This window comes from Oryctolagus cuniculus, chromosome 10, assembly GCF_051225735.1.
Source record: "Oryctolagus cuniculus isolate XC-2025 breed Fujian yellow rabbit chromosome 10, ASM5122573v1, whole genome shotgun sequence".
NCBI lineage: Eukaryota > Metazoa > Chordata > Mammalia > Lagomorpha > Leporidae > Oryctolagus > Oryctolagus cuniculus.
The window spans coordinates 78,637,917-78,660,795 of NC_142876.1; the positions used below are offsets into that span (position 1 = coordinate 78,637,917).

The window sequence follows — 22,879 nt, forward strand, 5'->3', positions numbered from 1 at the left end:
TAAAACATTTGTTCAAAGTTGGGTCCTAGAGCATTATAAAATAACAATCATCCATTCAATCACGGTGCTTGAACCAGAGATATAGACCAGATTTAAACAGAGCTGTCAAGTGATTCTTCAAATATTGTAAAATAAGTACATATCCAAAAGTATTCTTAATTCTCTTAAGGATCAGTTTCTCCCAAACAATCAGAACCTGATGCAGATGCAGGGGCCCAAAGACTTGGGCCATCTTCTGCTGCTTTCCTAGGCCATAGCAGAGAGCTGGATTGGAAGTACAGCAGCTGAGACTCAAATCAGTGCTCATATGGGATGCTGCCACAGCACTGGCCCCTAAATAAATAAATCTTAAAGAGACAGAGAGGGAGGGAGAGAGAGAGAGATGTCTCCACAAAACAAAATCTTTGTTTCCTTCATCAATTACCAAAAGGAAAATAGAATAATTAGTATATGAAATCACTGCATTACTTGGAACAATTTAAATGTATCAAGAAAGAGCTGAAGTAAAGAATCAAATTATTCTGTTACCCTAGACTTTTTTTTTTTTTTTTTTTTTTTTTTTTTGACAGGCAGAGTGGACAGTGAGAGAGAGAGACAGAGAGAAAGGTCTTCCTTTGCCGTTGGTTCACCCTCCAATGGCTGCCGCGGCCGGCGCACCGTGCTGATCCTGGCAGGAGCCAGGTACTTCTCCTGGTCTCCCATGGGGTGCAGGGCCCAAGCACTTGGGCCATCCTCCACTGCACTCCCTGGCCACAGCAGAGACTGGCCTGTAAGAGGGGCAACCGGGACAGAATCCGACGCCCCGACCGGGACTAGAACCCAGTGTGCCGGCACCGCAAGGCGGAGGATTAGCCTAGTGAGCCGCGGCGCCGGCTAAGCACTTTTCATGTGAGGTCATCACAAAGTCAGAGCCAGGGAGAACAAGCTTATGGCACCCGACAAGAAAGTTGAGAAGAGTCACTCATTAAATAGAAACTACCAAAAAGAGAAGCTGAAGTTCAGAAGATGGTGGGAAAATTTAAAAAAAAAATCAAAATTAAAGATCAAGACTTTTAACAAATGTTTACTACTAGCATCAATACTTTTAAAAAATATTTATTGATTTGAAAGGCAGAGTTACAGAGAAGGACAGGCAGAGCCAGAGAGAGTCTTCCATCCATTGGTTCCACATGGCCAGAATGGCCAGGGCAGGAACTTCCTCCATGTCTACCAGGGGCCCAAGCACTTGTGAAGGGAGCTGGATCTGAAGTGGAGCAGCTGGAACTCAAACCTGTGCCCTTATGGGATGCCTGCACTGCATCCCATATGGCTGTGCCACAGCATCAGCTTTTCGATAATTTTTTTTTTAAGATTTAGTTTATTTATTTGAAAGAGTTACAGAGAGAAATAGAGACACAGAGAGAGAGAGAGGTCTGCCATCCACTTGTTCACTCCCCAGTTGGTTGCAACGGCCAGAGCTGAGCCCATCCAAAGCCAGGAGCCAGGAACTTCTTCCGGGTCTCCCATGTGGGTGCAAGAGCCCAAGGACTTGGGTCATCTTCCACTGCTTTCCCAGGCATATTAGCAGGGAGCTGGATCAGAAGTGGAGCAGCCAGGACTCAAACCAGCATCCATATGGAATACTGGCACTGCAGGCAGCCGCTTTACCCACCACACCACAGCGCTGGCCCCCAGTAATTTTTTTTTAAGATTGTACTTTAATACAAGGGACCAAATCCTAGGGGTTTTTAAAATCACTATATCATTGACATTACTGCTCAATTTTTATAAAACCACATTAATAATTCCCTTTGAATCTCAGCCTAATCTCATATAACATTCATATTCCATAAGCCTTCTACAACCTTCTTTTTTTTTTTTTTTTTTTTTTGACAGGCAGAGTTAGACAGTGAGAGAGACAGACAGACAGACAGACAGAGAGAAAGGTCTTCCTTCCGTTGGTTCATCCCCCTAATGGCCGCTACGGCCGGCGCTGTGGCGATCCGACGCCAGGAGCCAGGTGCTTCCTCCTGGTCTCCCATGCGGGTGCAGGGCCCAAGTACTTGGGCCATCCTCCACTGCACTCCCTGGCCACAGCAGAGAGCTGGCCTGGAAGAGGGGCAACCGGGACAGAATCCGGCGCCCCAACCAGAACTAGAACCCGGGGTGCCGGTGCCGCAGGCGGAGGATTAGCCTAGTGAGCCGCGGCACCGGCCCTTCTGCAACCTTCTTATAGTCCCTTGGTATTTGTCCTATACTGTCCCTCTCTCTCCAAGTAGAGAACCAGTCCTTTTGCTGCAGGATAGATATTACTCTGTTTTTTCCTTCACCAAGACATAGCTCTCATACCTCATAGCCTGACGTACCAGAAACATGTCTGTCTTTTTAACATACAAAGTTGTTTTCATTCCTTTTTCTTATTTTAATTACCATATATTAAATAAAATTATTTCTGATTGTAAGTAATTTAATTTCTAGTGAAAATCTAGTAAGCAACTTTGAACTGTCATGTACCAACGATTTATTAAAACATTTACTAATGGGGCCAGTGCTATGGCATATAGGTTAAGCATCTGCCTGCAGTGCCAGCATCCCAAATAGGCTCTGGTTCGAGTCCTGGCTGCTCCACTTCCAATCCAGCTCCCTGCTGATGGCCTGGGAAAACTATAGAAGGTGACCTAAGTGCTTGGGCCCTTGCACCTGTGTGGGTGACCTGGAAGAAGCTCTTGGCTTCGGACTGGCCCAGCTGTGGGTGTTGTGGCCATCTGGGGAGTAAACCAATGGATGGCAGGCCTATCTGTCTCTCCCCTGTCTGTCTGTAACTCTGCCTCTCGTAAATAAATAAATCTTTAAAAAAAAGTTACTAATATTCCTAATGCTTTTGATGGAATTTAAGAAGCCAAAAGTACGTCAATTTATATTTAGAAAAATTTGTCTTTTATCCAATTTATTTTAACAATTATGCTTAGTTTACTTAAGAAACTGAAATATTAGACAATCATGATTAAGATATTTTCTTGTCAAAGATAAACTCTAACAGTTAAATTGCTGTACTTTATACATAGGAAGCAATGAACGTTATGCAACTACTTCACCTGCATTATTCTTAGATCAAAATTATACTGTTATGACTTTAAGTATTTACCGAAAATAAGTATAGCTTTTGCTTTGCTAGCAAGCCCAGGCACAAATATGCATTAACAACTCTGGAAAACATCTTCACTTTATTTTTGCCAACAAGTTAAAAATTATCTATTTATCTACCAAAGATGTATTTAAGTCATGTGAGCCAAAAGGCATTTGGGTTAATTTAAGTTTAATTTGTTTGAGTGCTCATTTATCCATATGCAAATCAAAAATAGAATTATTTAGAGGTTTTACCATTTAGGCACAACAAATGACATGTACAAATGCATAACACATGTAACAGTTCTCCATGAAGATTGCCATGGACACAACATGGACGACACAGATCACAAGAGACTTTAGACAGAAAAAAAAAAAAAAAAAAACAGAGGGCACTCAACCTGGACCCTCGCCTTCCATAGGAGCCAATTGCCAGTAAAGCTCAGTCCTGCCTCTATCTGAGGGAAATTTCCCCTTACCAGGGTCCAAAGCCCAATCGGCCAAACCCACAAAAGGCTAATCCAGAACCCACGAGGAGCTAACCAAAACCTATCAACCAGAGAGGCAAGGAGGGAGACAATATTGCCACAAGTTATGAAACTGGTTACATAGCAATTTCTAAAGGCAGGGATCTCTTTCTAGCTGCAAAGAGGAAAATCCAAATTAGCTCAAGAGCTATTAACCTTGCCTTGTCATGCACAGATTTTTCCTGAAGGTCAAAGACATCTGCAAACTCCAAACCAAATCAAATCTACATTCTTCCACCCAAAAAGTGCCTTGGGCCAGTGGTGCCTGATCAGTAGTCAGTCACTAGGGGGCTGCTTCCAAGTCTGAAAGTGCCCAGGCAGCTGCAGAATAGCTCCTCAGAGAGCCTGCTGGTCAGCAGCTGGGGCATGATGGGCAAGACATACACTCAGGGCTGTCGTCCATTCGTGGTTGCCATTTTGGGCTGAACACCCCCAAAATTGGAGGAATTGCTGTAGAACCCCCAAACCATGTCTCCTCACCTGACATGTGGCACAGCAATCACTGACACAGGGGTGGTGGTGGAGAAAAGCAGGTGTTTATTGCAAAGCACAGAGCAAGGAGTCCAGCGGCTAATGTTCAATCTCAGACTCCCTCAGGGAGTAAAGGAGTAAAGAGTGAATCTTGCAGTCCAAGGTTGGGGGTGAGCAGTGCATGACAGCTTGTGTGTGGTTGGTCCACAGTGTGTATGGCCTTGCTTTGATCGGTCAGTAGTGGGGGCCAGTGTGTTTCCTTTGGAATGGCAAAGGTAGGCTCCAGTCTGCCTGGGTCTAAGAGTAGATTGAGTATTAGTGTCTTTGTTCAGGGTCTGTGAGTGCCCATACAAGGTCTCAGAATAGAGGCTAGCATTGAGATGTTAGCTATAGGGGCAGTTTGAGTCTTTATGATTCAGGATGCCATTCCACTAAGCTAATCTACAAAGGAGATGCAAGCTAAGGAAGAGAGATTGTGGCCTGAGAAAGTGAACTTCACAGGCATTAGTGGTAAGGCTCTTGGCCTCACTGGTACTCCATCTAACTAGTAGTGGTGATTAGTGCACTGAATAGTGACAAAACATAGGAAGGACCAATCAGAGTCCTTCCCTGAAAGAAAATACAGCTGCCGTGTGATGAAAAATGGTAACAGTAGCTATGCCAGCCAGAAGCAGCAAAGCTGTCTTCTCCCAGCATGGAGGAAGTCTTTGGAAATGTTGGCTTGGGGGAATGAAGAAAGCTAAGGCACCCAGTAAACAGAGAGAAGGAGCCTAGAGATGGGTGTAACAGCCTCGATAATAGTGTGCAACCCCCTAAAGGCCCGTGTGTTTGAGGTATGGTCCCGAAAGTATTGTTAGTAGTTAATAGATTAATTGCAGTGGTTACTGGATTAAGGGTAGAGCCGTAATCCAGTTGTGGTGTCTGGAAGTGGGGCCTTCAGGACATGATAAAAGCGGATTAAGTTGTGGAGCAGAAACTCTGTGGTAGAATCATGGTGGCTTTATTTTTTATTTTTTAATTTTTGGCTTTATTTTTTATTTTTATTATTTTTTTAAAGGAAAAACTTATTTGAAAGAGTAACAGGGAGAGACAGAGACCTTTGATCTATTGGTTCACTCCTCAAATGGCCACAATAGCCAGGGTTAGGTCAGGCTGAAGCCAGGGGCCTGGAACTCTATCTGGATCTCCCTTGTGGGTGGCAAGACCCAAGCACTCAAGCCATTTGTTACTGCTTTTCCAGGCACATTAGCAAGGAATCAGATCGGAAGCTGGGACTAGAATTTGTGCCCTGTGACCCACGCTGGTGCTCGTGTGGGATGCTGGCATCCTAGGAGGCAGCATGACCCACTGCACCACAGCACTAGCCCCCTTATATAAATTCTTTTAAAGAAAAGAGTCCTAATGACACTGACACACCTCTCAGAGTGGCCTTCCTGGAGGTTGCCCTGTGGAGATTGTGACATCTTCTGGCAAAGTTCAAACTCAGCCATCCAGGGACTTGGCAATGGCCACCGGTTTCTCTTTCTGGGGTTCCCCCGAAGGAAAAGGGAAGACCTATGGAAGATGAACCCCAAGAACCCCAGAATTCTCCCCACACTAAATCAACCTCCCCTGTCAACTCTGGCTCCCTGAGACAGGATCCCTCTGCCAGAGGCAAGGTAAATGCCACAGGTGAAAATAAGCTGGGGGCCAGCATTGTCAGCATTGTGGCACAGTGGATTAAGCTGCTGTCTGCAATGCTGGAATCCCATATCGGAGCACTGGGTCCAGTCTTGTATGCTGCACTTCTGATCCAGCTCCCTGCTAATGCACTTGGGAGGCGGCAGAGGATGGCCCGAGGACCTGGGCCCCTGCTACCCACATGGGAGACCTAAATAGAGTTCTAGGCTCCCAGCTTCAACTTGGCCCAGACCTGGCCATTGCGGCCATTTGGAGAGTGAACCAGGGGATGGAAGATCTTTCTCTTTCTCTCTGTAACTGCCTTTCAAATGAATAAATAAATCTTTAAAAAAAAATCAGCTGGGCCCAGAAGAGGTGAGCCTACCTCTGAGCACTGCCTTGGAACCCACAGAGGGAGGAGAGGAAACCCGAAAAGCTGCTCATCTGGGGCCTGCCTGGAAGCGCCATTTCTCAACTCTTTGTCCTCAGCCTGTCCTTTCCCGCTTTTGTCACTGGATCACAAGGAAATTAAGGGCAATTTTGAAGGCGCGAGGCCCTGGCATAGTCTCTGCACCTATTCAGACTCCCCTCCATTCACAACACGTAGTGTTGTCTGAAAGGATACTCAGTGTGAGAATCCAGCTGAGCAAGGGCTGGGCCAGCATCAAAAATGTCTCCCACCTGTGAAAAACATCCAGGAAATCATTTTTGGTTTGATTCCACCAAGTGGATTCATGAAGCTAAAGAGGATTCATCTGAACAGAACCTGTCTTGTGTTTAGGAACAGTAGGGACCTATCAGACGTGCTGTATATCAGAGTCCCGGCAGGCGATGGCTGAGAGCCAGCTTTCCTGACTCCCACTGTGTAGACAGCCTGAAGTTGCAGTGGCCCATGTGGTGTGATTTGAAGCCTCCAGAGGGCGCCCTTCTACCTGCCAGCTTTCCTTCTAACGCTTAAGCTACCTCTGGTTACTAACCTGTGAAAATCTCCCTGGAATTCTTAGTTTCCTTTTAAAATGCAAAGCTTATTTTCATTAGCCACGAAATCCCTGGGTTAAATCTAAACCGCCAGGCGCTGCCAAGTGTTGAGCCCTGTCCGTGATGTTTCTCGGGCATCATGTTATTCAGCACTGTTCCCCAGGTGGCAGAGGAGGGAAAACAAGAGCTCAGTGAGGCTAAGTGACTTGCCCGAAGCCTCAGAGCTTAGCAAGTGGCCGCGCTGAGATTTGAGTGCAGGAACACCTGGTGCCAAAGCCCTCTCCAGATTGACAGCTTGTCCTTGAGAGAGACCAGAAAACACACACACACACATACACACACACACACACACAGAACTGGTAAGTTTTGTGCGCAGGAGTAAGAGGAAAGGGTGCTGCTGGGTGGGCAGGCCTGGGAGGTGGCCTGAGGACTGAGCGTGTGCACTGAGCCAGGGGCAGACACAGGGCTTCCAGCCAGGCTTCCCTGCCTGTCACCCTGGCCCAGGGCCACAGACCCTGCTGTGGACTGGCCAAGCCCAAAGCCCTGCCGTTGTATCCAGAGCCGCAGCAGCGCTGGCAGCAGTGTGTGCTGCTGTGGGTGGCAGGAGGGCAGCGGATCGCCACTGTGTCACCCTTCAGCCATTGGCACTCACACTAGACTTGCTTTTGCTTTTCTCTTCATCACAGAGAGGTCCTGAGCACGCGGCCGGCCACCCCGCTGCCAGCTGAGAGCGCTGAGCTCCTGCCTCGCGTGTGTGGGCAGTGACCCAAGAGTGGCTTATTTCTGGTGGAGTAGACAGAAAGCACTCTTTCTAATTCAGCCTGGCCCTGCTGCCTCTGTGTGGTCCCCAGAGAATTTCCACTGGTCCATTGCAGGGCCTGAGGTTGCAGGATGCTGTCCATGACCACATCTGCCATTTCTGCTTCTCACCCCCTATTGAGCTGTCAGGTTGTTCCAGGTGAATGAGTAAAGGGCAACCTCTGAACTGTAGGAGATGGAGGAACCCCAAATCGGTGCTCCCCATAGCAGTGCTTAAGAATCATTTGGGAAGCTTCTAGAAAGAAAATGCCTGGGCCCCTTCCCTCAATGATTCCTATTCCCTCCCTCTGGCCTGGGTCCCAAGTAACTGTATCTTCACATCCTCCAGGTGACAATTTAGAATCACAACCCTAACTTATGAAACCAATTAGTAGCCGTCCAGGCTTGATAGTAGGACCTAAACTGTGGTCCCACAGAGGCCTCAGGCCCCCAAGTTCAGGTTCTATACACCTGCTCTCTGGCAATTCCCTCCTCCACCTTCCCCTGTCACTCCCCAGATGGGACCAAGAGAGAGTGTACACTAAAGGTTTCCACCCAACGTGCCCCTCAGTCATATTCATTGTACTTCTCTACAGAACAGCAGTAGCGTATAGGTCCACACTGTAGGTCCTGAGCACGTAAGGAGTGAGTGCGTCTTGTCAACGTGGAACATACTCGCTGCTGGTCTCCCTTCAAAGCCTGTGTCTTTGTGATATTTGTTAACCAAGGGTCCAAAGTGGAAAGAGGCTGGCAAATGGGGCCCAGATCTGCAAAATACTAACAGCCTGCTGTGCTGTGTCATGGTGCATCAGTACCCCACATAGGATGAGCACTCAGAGCGCTAGGCTCCACGTGGTGGGCAGTTGCAGTAGTTGTGTCTGAGTCCATTTGTGCTATTGTCACAAAATACCTGAGCCTGGATAATCCAGAAACAGAAATTGTTTCTCAGAGTTCTGGAGGCTAGGAAGTCCAAGTTCAAGGCATTGGCAGGTTGTGTCTGGTGACGGCCTGGTCACTGCTTGGAAGATGCCACCTTGAATGCTGTTTCCTCAAAAAGGGACCAGTGCTATCCTCACATGGTGGAATATGGAGCAGCAAACGTGTCTCCCTGGTTCCCTCCAGTCCTTTTGTAAGATATGAATGCTACCTGTGAGCCATGTTCATTCACTTTCGAGATGCCCCACCTCTTAATGTGCTCTGGGATTGGGTTTCATTGTGAATTGTAAAGGGGACATGGAAGTACAAACCACAGCAAATGACCTTCTATACATATGACCCTATGAAAGACTCCTCTCCCACTAACACTGGGTGTGGCCTTCTGGCTTGCTTAGGTCAAAAAGATGAAATGGGGACTATGTTTTGGCCTAGCTCTTGCTTTCCATTCTTTGAAACCACCACCTGAAGAAGCCCAAGACCATCCACTAGAGGAAGAGTGACCACATGCTGGCCTCTCCTTCCTCTGTGCGGTTTCCTATGCCAAGCAGTGGCAATCCCCGTCCTGTGAGTAAGGTTACCACGTTCCATCTGTGATGCTTGACTTTGTATGTCAACCTGACTGGGTCACAGGGTACCCAGACACTTAGTTAACTATTATTTCTGGGTGAACCTGTAAGGATGTTTCCAAATGAGATTAGTATTTGAGTAATGTGAGTGGGCATGATTCAATCCACTGAGGCTCTGAACAGAACAGACAGGTGGAGGAGGGGAGAATTTGCCCTCTGCCTGTGGAGCTAGGGCATTGACGTTCTCGGGCCCTTTCCATTGCAGATTCTCAGGCCTTTGACCTCGGTCTGGAACCACCGCTGGCTCTCTAGCTCTCAGGCCTTCAAACTATACCACCAACCCTCCTAGGTCTTCAGCTTGCAAATAGCAAATTTGTGTGGGACTTCTCAACCTGCAGAACCACATGGGCCAAGCCCAATATAAATCTTTATATCTATACAGGATATACATATATTATTTATATATCCTATTGGTTCTGTCTCTGGAGAATTCTAACATCCAACTCCAGCCTACCCTTCATCTGCTAACCTCTAATTCTGCCCAGCTTACTCACAGAACTGTGAGAGATAACAAATATTTGTCATTTCAAGATGCAAAGTTTGGGGGCAGGTTATCATGTAGCAAAAGCTTACTACACACTTGGCAAAATCATGAGCTGAGAATGTTTAGTTCCTTGACTGTTAGTCCCAGTGTGGTTTCCTGATGAACAAGTTCTGGCCAGTGGTGTGGAAGTGGAAGTGCCACATGCCAGTTGTGGACCATGCCCTTAAAAGAGAACTGCAGGCCCTCCCCTCCCCCTTGTCCTGTTTCCCAGGAGAAGGTGAGAACTCGGTGGCCTTCTTGGAATCAGGTGGACGCCATTTTAAGTCAGAAATACCAAGGCAGCTTGCACTGCCTGCTTCTGGACTGATTGTAGGAGAGAAAAAGAGCTTAGCCTGTTTATGACAATGTACATTGGGGTCATTTTGTTAGTTAGCCATCCTAACTAACATACTCTCTTACTAGCTGTGTAATTTTTAAGGCAACCTGTTAGCCTTTACCTGCTTCATATATCTCAAGGAATAGGGAAAACTATGTCTTCTTTATGATACTGCAAAAAATGAAGTAAGAGTGAATTTATAAAGCACTTAAAGACAGCCTGGCACTCTGGACTGTTCGAGTGAAGTGGCCATTCTCTTGACATCTCTGGCACTGGTTTTGTTCCTGCAATGCTTGTAGACACTTGGTTATGCCAGCTTTTCAGTTTTACCTCTGAGCAGTGGCCAGAAGCTTGGTAAGGTCAATGGGTGAGATTTACTTTCACTAATCTCTTGATTCTATTGAATATCTTTAGCCATGCATGGATAATGCCTAATCTAGCGCTGCTAAATCTACAGGCCTGGCCAATCTGTTGCTGTGTAACTAATCACCCTAAAGCTTACTGGCTTTAAGCATCAGTTCTCTTATTATCATCTCATGTTTCTGCAGGTTGTCTGGGCTCTTGCTCAGGGTCTTTCCTGTGTTTGCATTCAGAAGATAACTGGGCCTTGAATCAACACAAAGGCTTCCCCAGGCAGATGTCTGGTGGGTGATGATGGCTGCTGAGGACTCAGCAGGGGCTGTTGTCTAGATTTCCTACACATGCCTTCTCCATGTGGCCTCAACTTCCTCCTGACATGGAGCCTGCATTCCAGAAACGAACCAAGTAGCATCTCCATTGCCTCTAGTGACTAGTCTCAGAAGTAACAATAGCATTGCATTGGTCATAGTCAGAGGCCCTTCCAGATTCCAAGGAGGGATCATAAATACCACCTCTCATCAGACAGAGTTTTAAAACTGCCTTATCCATCCACGAAGTTGCTAAAGGCAGGCCACAAGGTATATAGAAGATAGGGTATTGGCATGCACTAATGGTTGCTAATAACCTTGATTACTGAGTTCAGGCTCCTGGTGTAGATCTTAGCTTCTCCTGTTTCTGGTTGGGTGACTTTGGGCAAATTATCTAACTTGTCTGCTGCTCAATGAACTATTCTACAAAATGGGGCTATGAGAGTATCAGGTTGCTAATGTGCAGCTGTAGGAGTTAAGCAGAGCCCACATGCCTGACCCCTAGTCAGACTTCAGTGCACGTTGGCTGATATTATGAGGTGGCTTTTGTTAACCAGAAACTGAGATCTTCTAGTGTACTTCTGCCCCTTCCCCAATCACCTGCGCAAAGAACCCCTCTCTTTGGATCTCAGTGGAAGTAGCCGCCCTTCCCTGGCTGGCATTCCAGCACTCTGAGAGGTCCCGCTGCTTGCTATAGTTCTTAAGTTATTGATATTACAGAGACAAATCACAAAGACGCTTGATATCCCAGGGCCACTTCTGCATCCACCTGCCTCCTCCCCAAGAGAACATTTTCTCTCCATTTTTTTTTAGGATCTATTTATTTGAAAGGCAGAGTTATAGAGAGGAAGAGAGAGATCTTCCATTTGCTGGTTCACTCCTCAAATGGCCACAACAGCAAGGGCTGGGCCAGGCTAATGCCAGGAGACAGGAGTTTTACTCAGGTCTCCCATGTGGGTACAGCGGCCCACACACTTGGGCCGTCTTTGGCTGCTTTACCATGTGTGTTAGCAGGGAGGTGGATGGAAAGCAGAGCAGCTGGGACAGGAATTGGCACCCATATGGAATGCCAGCATCTCAAGTGGTGATTTAACCTGCTTTGCCAAAATGCCAGGCTCTCTCTATATTCATTTGACATCTTCTTCTTTCCTCAATCCCTTTTCCCAAATGGCTCTGGACTATGTTGTGGAGTATGATGATAAAACCGGCTACGAACTAGAAATAAAGCTCACTCATAAATATTTCACTGGGGAATGGGAGCAAGTGGAAGGCTCCTCAGATCATTGTGTAGGGACCATGTTCATTCTTAGCTGCTATGCAAAGCAACTGAAAGTTGACTGCTTTTCTTGAGGAAAACCACAACTTATTACATTTTTTCTTACTAATGTTTAATTAGACCAACAATCCATGAATATATCATCCCAGTAAATAACAGTGAAACTGAACAGATAAAATGTTTATTTATTTATTTATTTATTTTATATTTGACAGGCAGAGTGGACAGAGAGAGACAGACAGAAAGGTCTTCCTTTACCGTTGGTTCACCCTCCAATGGCCGGCGCATCGCACTGATCCGAAGCCAGGAGCCAGGTGCTTCTCCTGGTCTCCCATGCAGGTGCAGGACCCAAGGACTTGGGCCATCCTCCACTGCACTCCCTGGCCATAGCAGAGAGCTGGCCTGGAAGAGGGGCAACCGGGACAGAATCCGGTGCCCCGACCGGGACTAGAACCCAGTGTGCGGGCGCTGCAAGGCGGAGGATTAGCCCATTGAGCCACGGCACCGGCCTGAACAGATAAAATTATTACCCCTTTGGCAATTCCCTGTGAACAACATCCATCCCCGGGGCTGGTGCTCTGACGTAGCTAGTAAAGCTGTTGCCTACAGTGCCGGCGTCCCATATGGGAGCCGGTTCGATAACTGGCTGCTCCACTTCTGATCCAGATACCTGCTAATGCACCTGGGAAAGTAGCAGAGGAGGGCCTAAGTCCTTAGGCCCCTGCACCCACATGGGAGATCCAGAAGAAATTCCTGGCTCCTGGCTTTGGTCCAGCTCTGGCCATTGTGGCCATCTGGGGAGTGAACCAGTGGTTGGAAGACTCTCTCTCTCTGTCTCTCTCTCTGCCTCTGCCTCTGACTCTCTGTAACTCTGATTTTCAAGTAAGTAAATAAATCTTTAAAAAAAAAAAAAACACCCATCCCCTCTCCCCACCAAGGTGACCAGCATATTTGTCTGCATGTTTCAGGCTCTTTCCTGTGCCTTTGTGTGTATATATATATATATATATATAACTGGAGCCACTGAAACTGTGTAGATTGTTGTGTGTGTATGTCTGTGTGTTTTTCTATTCCTGTGCAACAAATTAGCCCCAAACCCCAAACTTAGGAGTTAAGACAACAAACATGTATTGCCATGAAGATTCTGGGCCAGCTTCGGGGGAACTGCTTAGCTGGGTACCTCTGGTTCAATGTCTCTCATCAGTTGGCCATCAAGTTGGTCTTAAAGTGTCCCCAAGTATTGCCAGTGTATAGTCAGGGTTGGAAACTACTGGGACAGACATACTATAATTTATTTAGTCATTTCTAACCATTTATTGATGGCTATTCAGATTGTTTCCTTGTTTCCTGCCATCAGAAGCAAGCTATTCACCTGAAGGCAGGACTTGGGGGAAGGGCAGTTCTTCATCCAAGCCCACTCACACATTGTTGGAAAGCCCCATTCCTTGGCCAACAGGCTCTCAATAGGGTTGCCTCCTGACAAGGGATCCAGATTCCCTCAGGTGAAGACATCAGAGCAAACAAGAGAGCGAGCATCCAAGATGGAATCCTGTCTTTTATAACCTAATCTCAGAAATGACATCTCATCGTTCTCCCAATATCCTATTGATTAAGTGAGTTTATATTTCCAAGGGGAGTAGGTTCTCCATAAGGGGTGGAGATTATCAGGAAGTGGGATCACTGGGGGCATTTTAGAGTCTGCTTCCCCCAATCTGTTTACATGAAAGGTGTTACACTGTACTTTCTACAACTTGCCTTTTGCAGTCAACCATTTCTTGAAGTTCTATCCATGTTAGTACATCCATCTCAATTCTATTTATTTTTTTAAAAAAGATTGTATTTGTTTATTCGAAAGGCATAGTTACAGAGAGGCAGAGACAGAGGCAGAGAGAGAGAGAGTGAGGTCTTCCATCCACTGGTTCACTCCCCTGATGGCCATAAAAGCTGGAGCTGGGCGAATCCAAATCCAGGAGCCAGGAGCTTCTTCCAGGTTGCCCACGTGGGTGCAGGGGGCCAAGCACTTGGGCCATCTTCTACTGCTTTCCCAGGCCATAGCAGAGAGCTGGATTGGAAGTGGAGCAGTTGGGACTGGAACCAGCACCCATGTGGGATGACGACACTGCAAGCAGCAGGTTTACCTGCTACGCCATAGTGCCGATCCATCAATTCTATTTAAATACAGCGTAATGCACCATGATATAGATCAGGGTTTCTCAACTCTGGCTCTTTTTTCTTTTTCCTTTTTGTTTTGTTTTTTATGCAATACAGATTCCCATCTGTCAATAGAGATGCAGTTGTTTCTGTATGGAGGGTCAGAAGTGGTCTTTTTAAAGTCTCCCTAGGTATTTCCAGTGTGTAATTAGGGTTGAAAATTACTGGTATGGGGCTGGCGCTGTGGTGTAGCAGGTAAAGCCACCCCCTGCAGTGCCAGCAGCCCGTATGGTTGCTGGTTTGAGTCCCATTGCTCCACTTCCGATCCAGCTCTCTACTATGGTCTGGGAAAGCAGTGGAAGATGCCCCAAGTCCTTGGGTCCCTGCACTCATGTGGGAGACCTGGAAGAAGTCCTGGCTCCTGGCTTTGGATCAGTCCAGCTCCAGCCATTGCGGCCTTTGGGGAGTGAGCCAGTGGATGGAGATCTCTCTCTCTCTCTCTCTCTCTCCTGCCTCTTCTCTCTGTGTGTAACTGTGCCTTTCAAATAAATAAATCAATCATTTTTTAAAAAAAGAAAACTACTGGTATTATGATTTATCCATCCACTTTGTAAACCCATGTTGATAGCCATTCAAGCTGTTTCCTCTTTCTCTGCTGTTATAAGTGAGCTGCTTGGGATATTCCTGTTACATGTGTCCATGCACCAGTATAACAAGTGGAATTAGCAAGGAGCAGGATATATACTTTGTCTCATGGACACGGCCAGATGACCTTGGAAGTTCCACTCCCATCAAAGCACTCCTTGTTCACCACAACCTTACCAGCACTTAACATTAAAAATTTTTGAACTTTGGCTGATCTTATGACCCTTGGCCAATCCAATAATGCTCATCATTTACATTACACTACATCTTTAGAACTATCTGGTTGAATTCACGGTTGCTGTAGGAATCTTATGTAAAGAATTGATTCAGGCTTTGTTATAAGATATGAAAAGGTATAGATGACTTTCAGCTTCTCAGGCTTTTTGATGTCTATAGGTTATATTAGGTAGGAAGTCAGATGTGAGCTTATGTGTGTTTGACAAAGGCCTAAAGAAAAGACATCTATGTCCAGCATTGTGGGGAGCAACTGGGAGCAACTCGGACTAGACTAAGTTACTGGAATTAAGACTTATTCTATGCATCTGCTCTCCCACAATATGGCGCTGGGAGAGGAGGAAACAGCTTCTACACAGCTGCCTCCAGTTCAACCAATAAACTGTGGGACCTGCTCCTGATTGGAGGAGAGCAGCGTACTCGGCGTGTGGGTAGCAGAGTTGGGATTGGTGGAAGAGAACTATAAAGGAGGAGAGAGACAACATGCACCAGGGAACATCTATCTGAAGGAACACCTGAGCAGCCCCCGAGAGAGCCGGCCGGCGGTGTGCCGCTCCCCTGCGGAAGTGGGGAAAGTGGCTAGGGGGAACCGCCCTTCCACGGAGGTGGAAGGGTCGGTAGCCAACCCGGGAAGAACCAGCAGCAAACCCGGGGAGGGCCGAGCAGACAAAACAGCGCAGGGTTTAGTGTCGTTCCTCCACGAAGAGGGGGAGCGACACAGCATATTCATCTGCATCGCAAAGACATCCCGATAATGTTCAGGGGCAGCCCAGTATCTGCATCCTGCCCTGCCCCCTTCTACCCAATAACCTGCCAGGTGGGGGTCCCCGCCCCTTCTTCCTGATAACCTTCCAGATGCAGCCCAGTATCTGCATTTCAAATACCCTGCTCTGGATCCTGGGTTAGGACAGCGCTAGGCTTCCTCCTGTCTGATACCTTCAGGGGAAAACTCAGATAGGAGCTTCTAAATATTTACATCCATGAAATCCTTTGTTTCAGGAAGAGATGTGTGAAGACAAAGACCCATCTCCTTAACCGCCCCCCCCCCGACCCGCCTCAACCAGACTGCGCACTCAGCCCTCTGCCTCTCTGCTGAGTCGCCCGCCTGCCTGCCTAGGTGTAATCTCTCCACTCAACCATGTAACCTTGCTCCCCCCGCCCCAGTCCGAGCGACTGAGCACTCTCCCTTGGGTCCTGTCTGGAGAGGTGCCCATCCATTCTTATGGATGTCCCTTCCCTAATAAACTTTGCTGTTTTACCTTTCCACTACTCTCTGTCTCACGCCTGAATTCTTTCTTGCGTGAACACAAGAACCTTGCCATTCTCCGGTAACAGTTGGAACTCAGTTCTTTTCCTTTCTGCTTCATTCTTTTCCTTTGTCACTTTCTTTAATTGCAAGTCTTCATTTAGACACACAGATTCATCTGTATGAACTCAGCAGAATTTGAAGATGTAGGTCCGTGGCGTGTTGGGGGGTTGGGAGGGGATGGGCAATGGAATGCTTTCAAACAGGATTTAAGACATCGAAGTATCTGAGATGCCAGACTCAGGTAGCCAGAACCCTTTACTCTTTTGTGGCCATTACTGTGACCATTCTCCCACTAGAAGACAGGGTGGTTAAAGTCCTTCATGCCACACATACCTGTTGAGCAACTGCTGTGGGCCAGGAGCTGTTCTAGATTCTTGGGATGCAGCAGTGAATAAAGAAGAGAAATGTGGCCGGCGCCGTGGCTCACTAGGCTAATCCTCTGCCTTGCAGCGCTGGCACACAGGGTTCTAGTCCCGGTCGGGGCGCCGGATTCTGTCCCGTTGCTCCTCTTCCAGGCCAGCTCTCTGCTGCAGCCAGGGAGTGCAGTGGAGGATGGCCCAAGTCCTTGGGCCCTGTACCCCATGGGAGACCAGAAGAAGCACCTGGCTCCTGCCATCGGATCAGTGTGGTGCGCCGGCCGCAGCACGCCAGCCGTGGCGGCCATTGGAGGGTAAACCAACGGCAAAGAAAGACCTTTCTCTCTGTCTCTCTCTCACTGTGCACTCTGCCTGTCAAAAAAAAAAAAAAAAAAAAGAGAGAGAGAGAGAGAGAGAGAGAGAAATGCCTGTTCACAGGATGCCCCTATCAGAAGGGGCATTTGACAAATAATACAATGTGTAAGTCAACTCGAAAGTGCATTAGAAGGTGGACATGGCCATGGAAAGGGAGTAAGCCAAAGTAAGAGGCATTCATAGTGTGTGGGTTGCAACTAGGGGACAAGCTATGGACTGAACAGAAACAGAGACATCAAAGAGGGTAACACTGTGCCTCTCACTCAGTAACTGCTAATATGACCTGATTCGGATATTGGGTCTGTACTGAGGTAAGCAAGTTAAAAATGAGGTCGTTAAGGCGATCTTATAAAAAGAGGACATTTAGACACAGAGACACCCAGAGAGGAGATATGAAGAGACACAGGAGAAGACGGTCCTCTACAAGCCAGGGAGTATGTGTCTAAGGCACCAGAACCTAGCACGGTCCTGGAACAGACTCTCCCCAGCACCTCCAGGGGGAGCATAGCCCTGCCAACACCTTGACTTTGAACTTCAGGCCTCCATACCTGTGAGAAAATAAGTTTCTATTGCTCGGAGTTGCCTTGGTTCCTGTGCTTTGCTGTGGAAGCCCTGGGAAGCTAATACAGAAAGTGAGATCCAAGTAGAGCCTTAAGGGAGTGACCCATTTGGATACTCCTGCCACTAACATTTGGGCACGCTAGGTGAGCATTTAAATAGTGGTCCACACACCAGATATCTCAATATTTTAAAGTTATAAATCTAACCGATAACCCATAAATAAACAAGGTTCATTCTCTTTACCTTAAAGTGTAATTAGATCATGACCAAAGGACTCTGTGGACTGCTCAGAATTCTGCACCAGAACTTGATAGTGTCCAGAGCAGGCCCAGGCCCCCAGCCTTCTCCTCCTCCCTTCCCAGCCATACTTGGTGGCCACGCTAAGAGGCTTCACAGTTCCACAGGCAGACAGCCTGGCTGCATCCACACTCACTGCAAACAGATGCTCCCTGGCCAAACCTCAAGCAGTGGTAAGGTGCATGGGCCTGGGGAAGAGGCCTGAGCATATACTAAATGTATACTTGGGGTTATCAGGTATACTCATGGAGTCCCAGTGAGTGAGCTCCACAGGGTCACACTCTCCAGGTGGCACCATCACTTGCACTACAGAATCCTCACTCCGTAGTAAAGGGCTCGGCCAGGGGAGGCCAGAGCAGGCTCTTCCATGGCAGTGCTCCCATTGCAACCCCTCCAGGGTCCATTCACAGCCAGGGTCTCTTTCCCATCTGTGGCGAGAGACGAAAGGGATCGAGGATAAACACTGTGAACTTCACACAACAGTTGGACTCGCCGTGCATCCCAGCTTGTGGCCAGTGGGCTTACCACATGTAGACCCCTGGGCTGTAGGCCAATGGGTCACAGCAAGCTTGCCTGGTGAATCTCCTGCAGCACACCTACAGCCTGGCGCCCTGAACGGGACCACACGTGGTCTGTCCACGATGGGTTGGAAGTCACACACAAACAGTCCATCAGCACAGTTGCTTAAGAGGCACTGCTGTCAAGTGTGAGGCTCAGAGCAGGGGCCTTTCTTCTCTAAGGGAGCAGAGGTGTAAGGAATAACTAATGCAAAGACACCAACGTTGAAGGAATTGAGATGTGGGACAGAGAGACTAGAAGAGGTGGTCGAAGAGGTAGCATGGATAGAAGTATGATTTCCACATAGCTATTGAAAAAACTGAGCCGGCGCCGCGGCTCACTAGGCTAATCCTCCGCCTTGCGGCGCCGGCACACCGGGTTCTAGTCCCGGTCAGGGCGCCGGATTCTGTCCCGGTTGCCCCTCTTCCAGGCCAGCTCTCTGCTATGGCCAGGGAGTGCAGTGGAGGATGGCCCAGGTGCTTGGGCCCTGCACCCCATGGGAGACCAGGAAAAGCACCTGGATCCTGGCTCCTGCCATCGGATCAGCGCGGTGCGCCGGCTGCAGCGGCGGCCGTTGGAGGGTGAACCAACGGCAAAAAGGAAGACCTTTCTCTCTGTCTCTCTCTCACACTGTCCACTCTGCCTGTCAAAAAAAAAAAAAAAAAAAAGAAAAGAAAAAACTTTGGCTTTTTTTTTTTAAGATTTTTTTAAAAAATTATTTTGAAAGAGTTACGGAGAGACAGAGAGAAAGATAGAGGTCTTCCATCCTCTGGTTCACTCCCCAGATGGCCATAACAGCAAGGGCTAGGCCAGGCCAAAGCCACAAGCTTCAACGAGGTCTCCCCTGTGGGTTCAGGGGCCCAAACACTTGGGCCATCCCTCACTGCTTTTCCCAGGCACGTTACCAGGGAGCTGGATCAGAAGTGGAAAGGTTGGAACACAAACTTGTGCCCATATGGAATGCCAGTGTCACAGGTGGCAACTTTACCTGCTGTACCACATGCCAGTTCCCAGTACTTTGGCTTTTATGCTGGGAAAACAGGGTATCAAACAAGGTGCTGCTGTATGAGCTCATTCTATTGAAAAGGATAGTAGAGTAGTGAGAACAGACAGGAGAAAAGGAGAAAAATGTAGAATTAGGAAACCCAGTAAGAGTTATTGGAATAACACAGGCCAGATGTGACAGTGGCAGGAACCAGGGTGGTAGCAGTGAGGGTGTGAAGTAGTCAGTTTCTGATATGTTCCAGAGATGAGCGTCAACAAGATCTCCTTGAGGATTGGATGTATGGAGTGGGGGTCAGAGAGGAGTCAAGGGTCGCTCTGAGATTTTGTGGCCTGGGCAACCACAAGAAAGCAGCTGCTACCGACATGGATGGGGAGGCTGAGTTGATGATGACGTGGGTAGCTCAGACATGGTGCACCTGAGATACTGCTCAGCTGTGTCAAGTGGGGGTCTCATATAGACAGTGAACAGGTGAGTCTGCAGTTAGAGAAGTCTGGGCAGTGGACACACCCATGTGGGAGTTCGTGACCTATAGATGGAACTTAAAGCCATGAGACTGATGGAAGTCTCTAGCAGAGGGATCTTGGAGAGAGAAAGTAGGAGCTTCCAAGTCAGAGAGGATGGAAGGAACTAGCAAAAGAGGCAGAGAAGCAGCAGCTGGTGAGGCAGGAGGAAACCCTCCTGGAAGTCAAAGGAGAAACGTGTCATGGCTGCAGGGGGGCCAGCGTGTGTCCAGTAGGGGTTTATGGTAGGTCAGTCAGAGTAAGTCCCAGGCTGGATATCTTTTGAAGATTTGTTTGCTTGTTTGAAAGGCAGAGTGACAGAAGGGGCGGGGGGAGGCGAGCGAGCGAGCAAGTGAGCTAGCTTTCATCTACTTGCTCACTCCCCAAATGACCACAGTGGCTGGGACTGGGCTAGTCCAAAACCAAGATCCTGGAACTCTGGGTCTCCCACATGGGTGGCAGGGATCCCAAGAACTTGGGCCATCATTCACTGCTTCCCCGGGCACACTGGCAGGGAGCCGGAATGGAAGCTGAGCATCTGGAACTCAAGCCCCCATTCCGATATGGGATGAGGTGTCACAAGCACAAGTGGCAGTTTAACCCTGTGCACCACCACACCAGCCTGAGCCTTGACCATTAAGTTTAGCAGTATTGTAGTCATTGGTAACCTTGATGAGGGCAGTTTGGGTAGAACGCGAGGAAAAATGTGTCCTTGGAGTAGAGTGAGAAGAGGAAAGGAGAAAAGGAATTGGAGAGAGCACATATTAGCAACTTTTAGTTTTGCCATAAAGGAATCCAAGAAATAGTACAGCAACCAGCTAGAGAAATGGATTCAGAGGGGGAAAAGATAAGTTTATCCTCAAGCGAAAAAAAAAAGTTAATGCATAGTTTTTTTCCTAATATGCATTTTTCATGAACTTCTTGAAGACCTCTTAGATATATAATATTCACCCCATAGATTATGAGATCAAGACAGTGACTATTCAATGTTTTAGATCTCTTCTAGCTTCAGTGACTAAATGAGTAAATATTTTTGGCTGCTTCTTAATTTTTAAGAAGACAAAAGTCTCTTTCACAACAATATATTTTACTCTTTTTTTGGACTCTATCCCCCGACACAATAAATCTAAAGACACTCTTCCTGGGGAAAATGCATGAATACTTGTTTTCCAAACCATTTCAAGCAATTCAGCACTGCCCTGAAATGCATGCCTGTTAGGGAATCCTGATTTATAAGCTGACCAAGGCTCTGAGAGTTGTGTTTTTTTCATTTAACATTACCCTTGAGTTTTTTGGAAGAAAAGAGCCACATGCATGCAAAATGATTATTATAATTACACAGCCTGTTATACTGATTCCAAATAGCCCACCATGGGGCTCTATTCAGAAGATGAGAGAAAAGGGCGGAGAAGCTGCAAGGAAGAAGGGAGAGGGAGGTGTCACTCAGCCCCGTGCCTTTCACAGCCGTTCTCCCGGGGACTCAGCCCGCTCCCAGCCCTGTCTGTGACCCAGCTAATCTGGCCCCCAGTGGAAGGGAGGAGCAGAAAACCCTTTGTGGAAGCGCATCAGTTATTTGATTATATACCCTTTGCAAGCTACACCACGAATAGAAGCTTCTCCTAATAACACACTTTATTCTTTCCACCACCAAGAAAGCTTGGTTTCCATTGGCCCAGCAATATCCACGCACAGTGCCTATAATTCTGCAGCTGTGGCACAGCACTTTTAAAATGTGCACAGTAAACATAGAGACCTAAGTCGGAAGACAAAATATAAAGGGGGGGACCCTCAAACAGACCTTGAAAGTGAAGGAAAAGTCATATTGTAGAAATCTGTAATTTCTGTCGAGTAGTTACATGAGCAGCTTTGTCAGTTCTAATCCTTTAAGAAAATGCGAGCTGGAATATTTCTTAATGGAATGTCGCCACGGGAGTCCAGCTAAGGTCTTGGCTGGAAGACTTTCCTGGAAGATTTTGTTTCCCTTGGAATTTACAGTACTGTCTGGTCGAATCTAATTTGACAACCTAACAATTGGAGCATTGTGTTAGGCACAGTGAAGCAGAAAATTCACCTTAACCTGCTCCCCATTCATCCTTTCTTTGCCCTTGTGAAAACTGCCCAATGTCTTATCCCACTGAATAAAAGGGTTCAGGAGGAGATGACTGTCACATCTAATTCAATCAACTGTTCCCTAAATGGTGGGTTTTTAATACATAGAATAAATCTTTCATTCATTCAACAAATAGTCATATTCAGTGGTAGTTCAAGGATTTAAAATATTTGTTGTGAACTAGTCTCCCTTTAGATAATATTATGCCACTGTTTATGTATAAAAACTTTACAATATACTTCTTTTTTAAAAAATTGCATTTATTTATTCTTTTGAGAGACAGAGACAAAGATGGACACACAGAGAGCTCCCATCTATGGGATTACTCCCCAGATACCCGCAACAGCCAGGAATAGGCTAGGCTAAAGCCAGGTGCCACTCACTGCAGGTCTCCCACATAGAAGACAGGGACCAAAATCACCCGCGCCATCACCTGCTCCCTCCCAGGTTGCATGTTAACAGGAAGCTAGAACCGCAGGAGGAGCCGGGAGTCCGACTAAGTCACCCCAGTGTGGGATGCAAGTGTCTTAGCCACCAGACCACACACCTTCCCCTACAACAAGATATTTCTGTTTTCCCTCTCCAGCTCTTTGTGCTGTTGTTATATATTTTACTTACTCACCTGTAATACTATCCAAAATATATTGTTATTTTTTGCTTTAAACAGTAAATTGCCTTTTACGAAGATATAGATGAGGGAAGGAACATTTATGTTTAGTGGTATGTATCATTAAGAGTATTTTTCATTTTTAAAGTATTTTTCATCATTTCTTTGTGTAGATTTAGATTTTCATATGTCATCATTTCCTCCTCCTGCAGAACTTCTATTAATATTTCTTGTGCAGTTCTGCTGGTGATGGATTTCGCCAGCTT

The 22,879-nt window shown here is 47.1% G+C and overlaps 1 long non-coding RNA gene across 7 annotated transcripts in view; it reads left to right on the forward strand.

The window, feature by feature from the left end:
• Window positions 1-22,879, forward strand: part of LOC149124300 (uncharacterized) — a 119,624-nt gene that overhangs the window by 41,148 nt on the left and 55,597 nt on the right. For 2 of the 7 annotated variants that reach the window (XR_016214196.1, XR_016214197.1), the window contains exon 4: window positions 15,934-16,195. The exons of 4 other annotated variants lie outside the window; for them this stretch is intronic. This is a non-coding gene — a long non-coding RNA (uncharacterized LOC149124300). Of the gene's footprint in view, window positions 1-15,933; window positions 16,196-22,879 lie in introns of those variants that run through there. One more of the 7 variants, XR_016214190.1, reaches the window with a different exon arrangement.